The sequence below is a fragment of the Onychomys torridus genome, chromosome 19 (assembly GCF_903995425.1).
Source record: "Onychomys torridus chromosome 19, mOncTor1.1, whole genome shotgun sequence".
NCBI classification, from domain to species: Eukaryota; Metazoa; Chordata; class Mammalia; order Rodentia; family Cricetidae; genus Onychomys; species Onychomys torridus.
This window is the reverse complement of record NC_050461.1, coordinates 38,912,440-38,927,210: the sequence shown is the minus strand read 5'-3', so window position 1 is coordinate 38,927,210 and position 14,771 is coordinate 38,912,440. Positions and strand designations below refer to the sequence as shown.

The 14,771-nt window shown below is 36.5% G+C and overlaps 1 pseudogene; it reads left to right on the top strand.

The window, feature by feature from the left end:
• Positions 1-8,886: 8,886 nt before the first annotated feature.
• On the top strand, positions 8,887-9,774 carry LOC118570692 (annotated as a pseudogene).
• Positions 9,775-14,771: the final 4,997 nt, after the last annotated feature.

Below are 14,771 nucleotides of genomic sequence, written 5' to 3'. Positions count from 1 at the left end.
GTTAATTTATTAAACATCTTTCTTCACCACTCCCCTGTAAAACATTCATCTCAATAATTCCTCTTGTAAGTAGTAACTAATAATCATTCTTATCAATTGGCTGAGGGAACATTTGAGAGAGAATTTTATGCATTCCTATCACAAACCAACATGTTACCATATCAGCTAATTTCCATTTTATTCCCATGCATTTTTTGATGCTGATTTCTCTTTAAAGTAAATGAATGTTCCTCTGCCTCCTCATGTACATTGATCTACCTTGATATGATGACTGGTTCTTGAAATTCTGTCTCCTTTATTGCTTTGCTTTTGTTGTGCACTACATCAGTTCTATCACTATAGAAATCAAGTACAATTACTTTTATGTTTATTGTGATATCTACCATACATGTAACAAATGTTGGGTATGTGTAATTTAAATAGTAACAAATGTTTATTTACCCTTTAGGTCACATGAAAAACATTCAGTGATACACATTTGATGCTAAGATCCTCAGAAGTGATCATGACACTGATGATTGGTTAATATTATCTTTGGTATTTATTGTATTTATCACATACATAGCTGTTTCTAAACAATACAATGATTGGTCTTATATGGCTATGGTAGTTAGTTTTTGTCACCGTGACACAAGATAGGGTCATCTGGGAGGAAGAAACCTTGACTAAGAAAGTACCTCCAGCATATTGGCTTATAGCCAAGTTCATAGAAACATTTTCTTGATTATTGATTGATGTGAGAGCCCAGCTCACTGTGGACTGTGCCATATTTGTGCAGTTGTACTTAGGTTGTATAAGAAGGCAATCTGAGAAATCCATGAATAGCAAGCCAATAAGTAGCACTCCTCCATGGTCTGTGCTTCAGTTCCTGCCTGCAGATTCCTGCCTTGAGTTCTTGTCCTAACTTCCCCAAAGGATGGACTGTGATGTGCAAGCATAAGCCAAATAAAGTCTGTCCTCTCCACCACCACAAAAAAAGAATGAAAATGAAATCAGATACAATACCACTTTTTCTCATAGGTAAAAATTCTTAGTTTTAGGTATCTCTAAATTGAGTCATGAATGTCTCCATTCTATATCAGAACAATTTTAAAATATTGTTCATTTACTATTTCCACTCATGCATGGTATTTACAGCATCTCTCAAACTCAATTCATGGAACCATACCATCATCACTGATTTAGCATTCACATTCTCCATCCCAACACACATTGTAATGATTCTGACAGCATCATTGAACACTATCCCTTACCTTTCTTTGAAGTAGACCCTTCATGCTGCCTTTACAACAAACTGTTGAAAGCAAGTATCCTACTTAACTATGTGTAGGGAGGCGTGGAGAGAGATCCAATATTTATATTTATATATTATTAGCATAATAGTATGCTAATCCTTACAAGGCTTAATTATCTCACTGATTCTCTGACCTCATGTCTCATTTTACTTTACATGTGGTTTAGCCTGCCTCATTATCCTGGCATCTTTGCTTTTTTTTTTTTTTTTTTCTGGAACACACCTATAATTTGGTTACAATTTTGATGTTTTCATTTACTGCTCATCTTGTGTGGAAAACTTCTCAAGCAGAATCTACACAGCCTCCAGTAGCCATAAGTTTCTCTGGTCCCACCTGGTCCCACCTGACCTGGTGGTCCTGCTACCGCTTGTAAAATAATCACTCAGAGGCTTAATATTAATTGCAAATTATATGGCCTATGGGTCAGGCTCCTTGCTAGCTAGCTCTTATACCTTAACTCAATCCATTTCTATTAATCTATGTGTTGCTGTGTGGCCATGGCATTACCAGTCTGCTGCCATCTTGCTCCCCCTCAGCTTCTCTCTTCAGTTTGAAAGTACCGCCTAATAGTATTCTTCCTGCCATTAGCCAAACAACTCTATTTATCAATAAATCAGAGCAACACATATTCACAGTGTACAGAAAGGCATCCTATAGCAGCCACCACCATCATTGTGTCTCATTTCATTCATACATGCCTTCATTGATGAGGCTACAAGAAAGTGGTTTCTTAGCAGGTCATTGTAAACAAATATTTATATATTTCATTCTTAGAATTGAAATAGCTACTCTTAACATTACTACTTCTCATATTTGCTTCTAATATATTTTTCTTTACCAGAGCTAATGTTCTATGACAACAATAAATTTTATTAGATGTATATGTCATACCAGGGCTTTGGATTAAAAGGAATGAACATTTTTTTTTTGTGTGTGTAAATCTTCTCCAGCTGTTTTACAGTATAGTTAATACATATTTTAAGCATGCACACCTTTAGACAATCCAAAATAATTGAACTAAAACTTTAAATTGTGATTGAAATAAATCAACCACAATACTAAGGGAGACTAAAATGATACACAGAAGGTCAGAAAAAAACCATCAAGGCACATTTTAGATATTAATGTACCACAGTGGAAATGATGGGTGCAAGCACATGAGGACACAAAGCAGCTCGTGCATGTGTACTGGAATATAGGGCTCTGATCAGAAGCTCTACAGACAGAAGGGAATGTACATGACCACTGCACTTGGTACATGAGTGCCATAGGTAAGAGCTGTGGAATGACCCTCCTGCACACTGTGAATATGTTTTTACTCTCACTGGTTAATAAAGGAGCTGACTGGCCTACAGCGAGGCAGAATAAAGCTATGTGGGACAATCAAACAGGACATTGGGATGGAAGAGGTAGAGTGAGAGTCACCAGCAGATGCAGAGAGAGCAAGATGGGCACACCATACTGAGAAAGGTGCCAAACCACATGGCAAAATGTAGATAAGAAATGTGGGTTGATTTAAATGTAAGAGTTAGCTAGTAACAAGCCTGAGCTATCAGCTGAGCACTTATATTTTATATGACGTCTCTGAGTCAGTTATTTGGGACGTGGACATGGTAAGGGAAACTCATCCTATACACCTACCTATTGATGCCCAAAGTGTGGCAACAATATCCACATAGAACCTGAGAGAACTTGGGCAAGGATGCTAAACACACAAAAATGGAGTCAAACGCAGCTTCTTTGTAACTGCCTTTTCTCTGGTATGCTCTCTGTACTGGCAGTGAGCAGAGGACCAGTTCCTTTATGAGATGACTTCCTGACTCAGCATTAGCGGCAAAAGCAGGTGGCTCTTTTAAGAGGCCCTGATACCAAACAAATGGTGTTTATAAGTAGTGGGCAACAGGTTGCTTGGTGATGGCATAGACTCAAAAACTTTCTAGAGTTGGGGTGGTAAACATGGCTCCCAGAACTTTCTGTAAACACACCTCCATCATAACACTAGACTCTCAGGGAACCAAGGGGAAGGATCCAGCAGCCAGAACCCCATAATATAAGTTACACGGCAGTCTAAGTTTTGCTCATGCAGACAGAAAAGGATTACAGATACACATAAAGACAGATTCAGACAGTAAAAATGTCCAAATGTGTTACAGTGTGTTTAAAAATATACATAGGCCTGATCCAGCTTGGGGCTCCACAGCCTTTGGTTCATAATTCAAGTGCTTCCATTCATTTGGCTATTTGTCCCTGTGCTTGGACCTGTCCTTAGTGCATGAGCTGGCTGTTTGGAACCTTGGGCTTACACAGGGACACTTTGCTCAGCCTGGAAGGAGGGGACTGGACCTGCTTGTACTGAATCCACCAGGTTTAAATGAATCCCCAGGGGAGTCTTGGCCTTGGAGGAGATGGGAATGGAGGGGAGGGGGGGGGGGAGGACAGGGGAACCCATGGCCGATGTGTAAAATTAAAACACAAATATAATAAATAACAAAATAAGAAAAATATATACATAGGCATGGGAGAGGAAAGAAAAAGGGTAGAAAAAGTTCTTTAAATGGAGATAGGGTAATAAAAAATAATAACCCACATAAAGATGAGAAATTCACAGAGAGGCTCAATCCTGTTTGTTACTGTATTGTCTTGGAATTTTTTAGCTGCCAAGAAACACTGAATTATAAATTTTAAAATATTTTAAAAATAACTTGACTTAAAAATTTAATTCAATGCAAGCTTGTACAGCCACTTTGGAAATCAATATGGCACTTCCTTAGAAAATTGGGAATCAATCATCCCCAAGACCCAGCAGTAGCACTCTTGGGCATATACCCAAGGAATGCTCAATTATATCACAAGGGCATTTGCTCAGCTATGCTCATATCAGCATTGTTTGTAATAGCCAGAACCTGGAAACAACCTAGATGCCCTTCAACTGAAAAATGGATAAAGAAAATGTGGTACATATACACAATGGAGTACTACTCAGCAGAGAAAAACAATGACATCATGAGGTTTGCAGGCAAATGGATGGATCTAGAAAAAATCATCCTGAGTGAGGTAACCCAGACTCAGAAGGACAAGCATGGTATGTACTCACTCATAGGAGGATGCTAGATGTAAAACAAAGATGACTAGACTGCTACACAATTTCAGGGAGGCTATCTAGAAAATGGGACCCTAGGAAAGACCCAGGGATCACCCAATGACAGAGAAATGGATGAGATCTACATGAACAACCCGGACGACAGTGGGAGTAATGAAGGGCAAGATCTGAGGGAAAGAAAGCTTAGGGGAGCAGGAGATCCCAGCTGGATCAAGAACAGAAAGGGAGAATGAGGAATAACAGACCATGATAAATGAAGACCACATGAGAACAGGAATAGGCAGAGTGTTCCAGAAGTCCCCAGAAATCCACAATGATATATCCTCTGTAGACTGCTGGCAATGGTTGAGAGAAAGCCTGATCTGACCTAGTCTGGTGATCAGATGGCCAAACACCCTAACAGTCATGCTGGAACTCTCATCCAATAACTGATGGAAGTGGATGCAGAGATCCTCAGCCAGGCCCCAGGTGGAGCTCCAGGAGTCCAATTATCAAGTAAGAAGAGGAACTGTAAGAGTGTGAATTGTTGAGACCAAGACTGGAGGGGCACAGGGACCAATAGCCAAACAAATAGAAGCACATGAATTATGAACCAAAGGCTGTGGAGCCCCCAGCTGGATCAGGCCCTCTTGATAAGTGAGACAATTGAATAGCTTGAACTGTTTGGGAGGCATCCAGGCTGTGGGACCAGGACCTGTCCTTAGTGCATGAGCTGGCTGTTTGGAACCTTTGGCTTACACAGGGACACTTTGCTCAGCCTGGAAGGAGGAGACTGGACCTGCCTGTACTGAAACCACCATGTTTAAATGAATCCCCAAGGGAGTCTTGGCCCTGGAGGAGATGGGAATGGAGGGGAGGGGCTGGGAGGAATGTAGGGGTGGGGTGGGAGGGGGAGGACGGGGGAACCCATGGCTGATGTGTAAAATTAAAACACAAATATAATAAAAAAATTAATTCAAAAGATACGTTACTTTGCAGAAGATGTTTTGCTTTTATTTTCCCAGGAAATGAGATGCTATGGGTTCATTCCAGATTAAAGATGATCAGGTTTGATCATTGAGGAAGGCCCCCTGAAAATCCTGGCTATGAACATAAAAACATAAATCTAAAAGAACTACAAGATATGTGATGTGTATTTTACCTGCTCAAGCACATAACAAAAAGTCATCATTGCCTGACTTGTGTACAATATACAGTCTATCCTTTATTAGTGCACATATATATGTTGCCTTTAAGTGTTTATGTATTTTTCAGAGCAGGGTGCCAGACACCAATTAGAATGGACAGTTCAGGTGATCTAGCATTCAAAACAGCTTCAAAGTTGCTGATTGAGATGATTCAGCCTCAAAAAATATTCCAGCCAAGATATAGCAATTATCCTGATTTTTTTCAAGGTTCCCCCAAAGATGTTAGTGCCACACAGACAACAGGAAGTAGTCCAAAGTACTATGCCCATATTCCCGAAATATTTGCTATGTAATAGGGGTTATATGTTATAGAGGAACTTTGAGTGACTGTCCAGGCAGCTGATGTCCCTATTAATAGGTAAAATTTCACCCTAATGGGGTCTTTGATGGAGTTAAAGACTAGATAATTTATAGGTTTTCTAGTTATTGATAACAGAATAATTTAGATGCAAAACTTTAGACACAGCAAGATATGGGAGATAACTGAATTTGCCAAATACAAATGGACTGGATATGGTTAACTGTAATCATTTGCCTTGAATACTGTTATTTATTGTAATCTAGTTTGTACTACATTAGATTAAAACCTTTCTTTATTGGACCAAGGGGAAATGGGCCCTGTAGAAATAATACCATCTTGTACACTGTTGAATATTATTGCTTCATTTGTTAATTAGAGAAGCTGATGGTCTAATGTCTGTTTTTAAAGTACAAATAGATTAAACCTTTTTATGCAGGACAATCAAACTAAGGATACTGGGATGAAGAGGGGCAGACTGGGAGAGTCACCAGCAGATGCAGAGAGAGCAAAATGGGTACTCCATACTGAGAATGGGCACACACATGTGGCAAAGCATAGATAAGAAATGTGAGTTAATTTAAATGTAAGGGTTAGCTAGTAACAAGCCTGAGCTATTGACCAAGCATTTATAATTTATATTGAGTCTATGAGTCATTCATTTTGGAAGAGCACAGGGCACAGGAAAACTCTGCCTGCATATAATTAGTTTCTAAAGCATTATATGTGTAAACAAGCATTGGATGAATGACTAATGGATAAAATAATTAAAGGTTAAAAGTAATGAATCAGAGTTTGGTAATGAATTATGTTTAGCTTAGTGGAGACCCAGAGCTGAATAAGCACTAGAACAGTTTTATACATATGTGTATGTTTTGTGTGTGTGTGTGTGTGTGTGTGTGTGTGTGTGTGTGTGTGTGTGTTTGTGTATACATTACCTATTATACATGTATACTTTCTGACTGTTCAGGAAGCTAGAAGGAAAAGGACCTTGACAACAATGATACTAATACTCAGACCTTGCTTTCTTAATTATTTTCTTCAGTAAAATGACTTTTAGATATTTGGGATGAAATAATAAATTCTGGGTTTTGAGCAGAGAAATTACAAAATGATCTTTGAGAATGTTACAGCCACAGAAAGTAAGGTATTTTTCAAACCGACGACTGTGTGGAGTTTGAGAACAGACAGAGGGAGCAACATATGAAGTTCCCTATTCTGAGAGCCACTAGACAATTAAGAACAAGGCATACAATTAGACTGCAGCACAATGTACAACCTAAAAAACATGTGCCTGTACTGATGTGTTGAATAAAGAAAAGAAACTGTGAGAAGGAAAGGAGAGAAATTTCCCATATCATATAAAGTCAGATAATGTATTTCAATTGGCTCCTAGGAAGGAGCACTGAAGCTAACCTCAATAGGAGTGTGAATGAAATGATAAAATTTTTGACTTACAAACACAGAAGAAGAAAAAAACCACTTTGAAGTAAGAACTCATGCCTTTAGTCGAGTAATGAGAGTTGAGCATCATCAGCATTGCTACGTAGATTTTATGTAGCCCTTGATATATTCTGATTAGGTCATAAACTCGGTTTCCCTCTCTAAAAAAAACTGATACCCACGGTGTTATCCTGATATAAAATACTATGGTACTTCAACCCATAACTAAGTAAATCCATAAAATATATTTTCAGGCTTCTTTAACATTAAGATGGTTGTGAAAAACATGGACAGTATGAGATGCCATTATTTGCTGGGCAAAGTCAAGGAAGAGAGGAACTAAATGGGAAATGAAGACTTGTGCTGGAATATGGAACAGCCAGAGGTATTGCTTGAAAACTTGTTAAATATACACAGACTTTATGACTCAAATAATTTTACTACACCTTAATTTGACATCTGTTGTATAATAGAAAATGTCAATAATAGAAAAAAAAAAAAACCAAACTGAAAGGTATATAATGATTTGATACACTAACATTGTAACTTTTAATTGTGTGAAGTGTTCCAAAATACAAAATTATTAAAATATAATAATGTGGTTGCAAAACAAAATAATGCAAATCAATTATTAAGTTTGGAATTTAGGGAGAATCAGAAAACTAAATCAAAATAATTAGAATTCAATTTATAACCAGTCTAACTGATGATTTAGAAAATAGGGAAAGTAAATCATATTAATACAATCACAACCTGTAACTTTCAAAAAGGTGAGTAAATTTAAAAGTATCTTGTTAGATTTTGTGGTATACAATGGAGTTTTGCAAAAAAAATTCATTAACAGATGTAGATGATGACTTTGATAATGGCATTAAATAATTTCAAAGGGAGAAAAGATACTATTCTATAAAGTAAGTTAATAGGACAGCTGCACTTCCATATGAAAATGAATGAATATAAACTGAACGTGATGGTTATTCTCAGTTGTCAACCTGACTACATCTGGAATTAACTAAAACAAAATCATCTACGCACATCTGTGAGGAATTTTTTTTTGATTTTTATAAATTGAATCATTTGAAGTGGAAAAGACCATTTTAAATACATATCTTTTGAAGTGTAAAGATCCCCTTTCAATCTGGGCCTCATTTTCTGGTGGCCACCTATATAAGGATATGGAAGAAGGAAGCTTTTTTCATTTTGTCTTCTTGTGCTGACTCTTGCTGGCAAGTCTATTCCTTCAATGGCATTAGAGCCTATTTCTTTGGATTTCTGTCATATACTGAAGACCAACTGAGACATCCAGCTTCCTTGAATGAACAACTACTGAATTCTTGGACCTACTTTTGAAGACAGTCATTGTTGGAGTAGCTGAGCACAGCCTGTAAGACAGTCTAATAAATTCCATGTATATATTCTCTATATATTCATTCTATAAGTTCCGTTTCTCTAGAGAACCCTGACTAATACACCAAAGTCAAGTAATATTATGGAAAATTTTAAATTCATTTAGAATGGACCATAGATGCCTTTTGTGGCCATTGCTGGATTGCAGCTGCCAAAATGAAGTTCAATTCTATTGTGACTTCTGACCACAGTAAGAACTGCAAAATGGCATTTCAATGTACCTTCTTACATTTGGAGGAAGACTATGTGTTCCCCTCTTTCCAAAGAGCTGAGACAGAATACTGTAGATGTATCTGGCTTGTTAAATAAGAAACACAGAACCGATTGCAGAGTTAGAAACCACGAGGTCAGAGCAAGACCGGAAAACCTTACCCTTCACTGCTTCTGCGGTTCTTCCTCTCCACAAGAGATCTACTTCTCTGCGTCCTGTCTATTTAAAAACTTTCTGTTCTCCTCTCTCATTGGTTGTAAACCCAGCCACATGACCTCCTCGTCACTGACTGTTTGTACAGACCTCCAGGTCTTCTATGGTTGGTATTGAGATTAAAGGCATGTGTCTGCCATGCTGGCTGTGTCCTTGAACACACAGAGATCCTCCTAGCTCTGCCTCCCAAGTGCTGGGATTAAAGGCGTGCCCCACTACTGCTAGGCTTCTGCTCTGGCTTGCTCTGACCTCAAGGCAACTTTATTGACATACAAATAAAATCACATTTCAATACAAATAAAATATCACTATAGAATACAATGTTCCATCTATGCCCATTTGAAAGGATGATTAAGTTCTGGCTGTTGGAGCACACTAAAAAGACCAGCAGATTGATAAAGTGGTCCCAGTGTACAGGAAGATATATATCATCTACATTGAATGTTGCAGCAAGAAAGGGCTAAATGGAACAACTGTCCATGTGGGCATCCATTCCAGCAAGGGGGTTATTAAGAGGCTAAATTTTGGCAAAAAAAATCCTGGAAAGGACTGCCTAGTCTCAAAAAGTAGGGAAGGAGAAGGGCAAATACAAGGAAGAAATGATTAAGAAGATGCAGTAGTAGGGGCATCTCAAACACAACTTTCATTACAGATTGTTTAAGTTAAAAAATGGATTCTAGACATGTAAAAGGTAAGTATTTAAGAAACAAGGAGGTAGTCCTATAGGTGTTAAATCACTTGCTTAGCAAGCCTGACCACTTGAATTTGTATCCCAGAAATATATGTTAAAAAGACAGATGCAGTGGCTCTTATCTTAATCTCAGCACTTCTAAGGTGATATTGGAGGTGAGACTGGGATCTCCAAAAAGCTTGGTGGACCGGCTATCCTGGAATATGCAGCAAGGTAGAAGAAACAAGAAGAAAAAATCTAACTCAAAAGAGGAGGAAGTTCACACACACACACACACACACACACACACACACACACACACACACATGAAGCTGCATTAATCACTGTTCATTACACAAAGAAACATTTCTGTGAAGTCTAAGAATTATACTAATTTAAAATTATAAATATATATGCATTCATGCACATGTATATGATTTTAGAGGCAGTTTGATACTCATAGAATAAAACTCACTACTTGTCAGATGTAGAGAACTGATTGCAAGTTAAGTGCTTATCAACAAATAAGTCAACTATAACACTCACCTCATCAATGCTTAGTGACTATCATGGAAGAGAAGGAGAAGATTCTAGAAACCAAAGGTAGGGAGGAAGCAGAGTCAAACAGTCTCTTCTGGACATGACAGGATCATCACACTCATGAAACTGTAGGCGTTGTTACCTGCGGGAAAATAACACAAGATCAAGAGAGTCAATGTTCTTACACAGAAGTGAGTGGAACTCACAAATCGCCAACTTTATCTGAGGAGATACTGAAAGTTAATTGCTTCTGCTAGATGAAAAGTCTATTTTCTTTAAGAGTGTAGTACCTGGTAGGTCATCCATGTTCAAGTGGATGACACCACAGCCTTGAAAAATGAGCTGTACAAATTAAAATTGATGAGTTACTAAAAAAATAACAAAATAGACATGAAGTTGAAAAGTTGTGAGAGGCAAAGTGTAAATCTTGTTTGATATAGGAAAAGGAGTCAATGGTGACTGTGCTTAAAATATATTGTAATTCTTAAATAATTAATAAGTATATTGTTATTTAAAAAATAAAAAAAAAAACACTTGAAACATCTAGAAGAAAAATCACTACTGAAAAGTGATTGACAGTTTGATAACATTAAACACGTATAATCAGAAGCTGGTTAACAATAGGATATATTTTGGGAACTACATTCTCCTTGTCGTGTCAAGGTGGGAAAATGCAAGTACCCTTACTCAAACCTAGATGTTACAGTTCACTGTATATTTCAGCAATACTATGGCTCGAAGTACTCCTTCTTTGCAATGCTCTGCAGTAAGTTTTATTGAACACTATGTGGTTATCATAATTTATTATGAGAATTTTCATTTCTTAGCACAGAAAAGGCATGAAGAAATACAATAGAAAAGACAGAACATGGTGTATCTGTCTGGGGCATGTATGAATAGAGCTTACAGCACTGTAAATCACTAAGGCAGATGTGAGTGATTGAACAGGCCTGAGAATTCTGTAGAATTTAAAAGAAAGAAAACATTTTAGTGATGCTGAATTTTAAAAATCCTCCAACAATACAGGCTTTCTTATGCACCTACACATGTTTTTACTTCTACACATTTTACTTGATCAAACTATTAAATTTTTAACCTTTTGACTCAAATGTTTAATGTATGTATCCACTGCACAGCTGTCAAAATTTTTTTTCTCTATGTTCTTGTTCTATGACTTTCTTTTATTGAATTTTATTTTTTAAATTTAAGTCTTTAAAAAAGACTAAGCAAGAATATAGCATCTTGATTGCCAGTATGTACATTATTGCCATCTACAATCTCTCTCTGCAATTCTTCAGAAACATTGACACAGGGAGCTCTTATCTCCAAAATTGTCTTCCTTGGATTCCTCCAAAGGACTTGCCTGAGAAAGTTCTTTCCAGTATTGTTTCTATGGGACTATATCTTGATTATTTTCCTCTTCCTTCATATGCAGAAGGGACATCACAAACTTTTCTATCCATTAAAGGCAACTGCATTACTGATGACTTAAACAAGCTGGTTGATATTTGCCAAAATCTCTGGTAAAACCTTGACTGTGAATTTCTTGTAGAGCCCCTACTCTCCTTGTATGGATTCCTTTTATTATGCTATTCCTAAGATTATATTATTTCTGTTGTTATCCTGTCAAAATTTTATGGAACAATTGTGGATATTTGCAGTGCATTTTGTGGTTCACAAATATAGTTGCCACATCATTCAACATTTAAAATGTATATATATATATATATATATATATATATATATATATATATATATATACAACTATTCACATAAATATGAAAAGAAACACAATTTAAAATACATACAAAGAAAACTCCATTTATTCATCAGTAGGACAATAAATAAACACAGTATATCAATATAGTGGAATAGAATTCAGTAAACAGAATAAATAAACCACTGGTACTTATAAAACTGATAATTTTCAAAAATATTATACTAATGTGAAGGAGGTAGAAAACTATACATAGCATATTCCTTTTTTTGACTTTTGTCTTTCCATTGTTTCCTCTAACCTTGTCAACATATTTTTCGTATTAAATGGAAAAAAAGAGAGAAATAATCAAGTGCTGGTTTTAAATTATATGCCATCCTGAGTAGCATGATGAAATCTCATGCCATGTCTGTCCTTTATCTAGTATGTTCACATGGTTGTGTAAGTCATCAGACTGGCAATTATGCAATTTAATACCCATAAATCCTACAGTAGTAGTGCGGGCAGTTCAAATATGGACAAGAGAAAAAGTATGAAGGATTTTCCTTAAATAAAAATTGAAGTTCACACATTATATATAAATTATATCAATACAATAATGAAATAACCAATATTTGCATAACTTTTAAAATAGAGTATTGTAAATATTTTGCTTTCTATCATTTACTGTGGTTAAGATCTTATTGTACCTAATATAAAAGATACATTTCCTCATAGATACATATAACATCCAAGAAAAGAATGATGTACAGAGTTTAATATTATCCATGGTTTCAGGGACACATTGGGAGGCTTCAAATGTTAACAAAAATGGAAGATTGGATATTTTTGTCATATTTTTAATTCTTTGGAATGTGAAATTAAATTATATGAAAGTGTAAAGATAACTAATTTAATTTTAGCATTAAAAGGAGATTAGTATTTGCTAGGTGTCAGCAAATGAGTTTTTACTGAGGGCTTTTGAAAAGAATACTTACATTTTATGGAGATAATCTAGTTAGTCTATTATTATATTAGACAGTTTAATAGAAGTAATTGAATATTACAATTTTCATGTTCAATTAAAATTTATCTATGTTAGCCTGTAATCTTAAAAGATCATTATCATACATTGTACAACATAGGAAAAGATCTTACATCAGCTTTGTTTTGTAAGAACACTGACTTTCGGAATTTCAAGGAATGAAGAAAATTTCACATTTGTGGCCTCCCAGGGCTAAGAAAAGACAGAATGGGTTTTAAAGGCATTACCCTTAAGCTAATCACATTCAAGTCATCATGAGAACCTTAAGACAGGTCAATAAGAAAATATCCCCTCTTCCTGAATATCATGGCACATTTCATAGCCATCAGAGTGCTCAAAAAACATTGGATACAATGTAAATTGATCTTTATTTAAGCACAATTGCATTAGCAAAAGTAAACAATGACAGTAGTAAACTCCACAAATTGAACAGCAAGACACCACCAATACCTCCAGCTACACTACCAATGTAGTCAACATAATATGCATTTTTCAAAAATAATCATTTTAATGAACAATAGTAACTTACCACAACATCATATCACTGGGATTGTAGTTCACTTAAATTGGTTGATTTATAAAGCCAGTTCATAGGCTTTCCTCCCTTCCTCTTTGGCATGTCTATTGATGTCATACCAGAAGGTGCCATGGAAGCTTCCAGAGGGAAGCAACCAACAGTCCTACCCATCTAGGACTCCTATTAACCTCTACAATAACTTGCATGGAACAATAACCCCTAAGTGCAGGAGTAGCATGTATTCCTTGGTTGCAACGAAGAAATGTCTATTTGCACTTAATACCTGCTCAACTAGACTAAAGTCACACATAGTACTAGAAACCTAGACAGCTACTCAGTGCTAGTGAAGTCATGGATTTAGGAGGTGAGTGTGCAACCTCCACATTACTAAACTCTCACAGAAGTTATAAACAGTGTCCTTATAATCACTGATAAGTATAATCCTTTCCATTAAGGTTTTAGCAAGGACGTATGTGCAAACTATTCTCTGTTCAATTTCTTCCTTTCTTTTCTTTCCCCTTCTTCCTTTCTTCCTTCCTTCCTACCCCCTCCCTTCCTCTCCCTACCCCCCTTCTTCTATCCCTCCCCCTTTTCTCTCTCTTTCTTCCTTTCTTTCTTTTGTGGGTTAAAGTGGAATGAGGGAAAGGAGTATGCAAGTTGAGTGTGGTGGACCTGCCTGAGATTCCAGCAATTGGGAGTCTTAGGCAAGAGGACTGATACATGTTTGGAGCCATGTTGAACGTCATACAAACAAATACAAATGGAAAATCTCTCCATAAAGATACATAAATACTACTTTAACCAGGATTGTTATTCACAAAAAAATAATTTGTTATTTTTTTCTTTCCTGTGTTTGTGATGTGATGATACATACTCACAGTTTTGTTTTGTTTTTTTCCATTTAGGTGTTGACTATGACTTAGGCAATTCAGTCTGTGGCTGTTGGGACTAATATGTTCCAAGAAAGCTGTGACTGTGGCTCAAAGCATTTGTAAATGATGATGTAATGTTACATAGTGAAAAAATTGTGCATGCTTGGAATGAATTATGAGGGAAAGTGATGCTTCATGAGATCTTGTGCATTTTTGAATCATTGGGATTTTTCAATGTACTTTCATTACTGCCTTTGTGATTATTTCAACTAGTCAA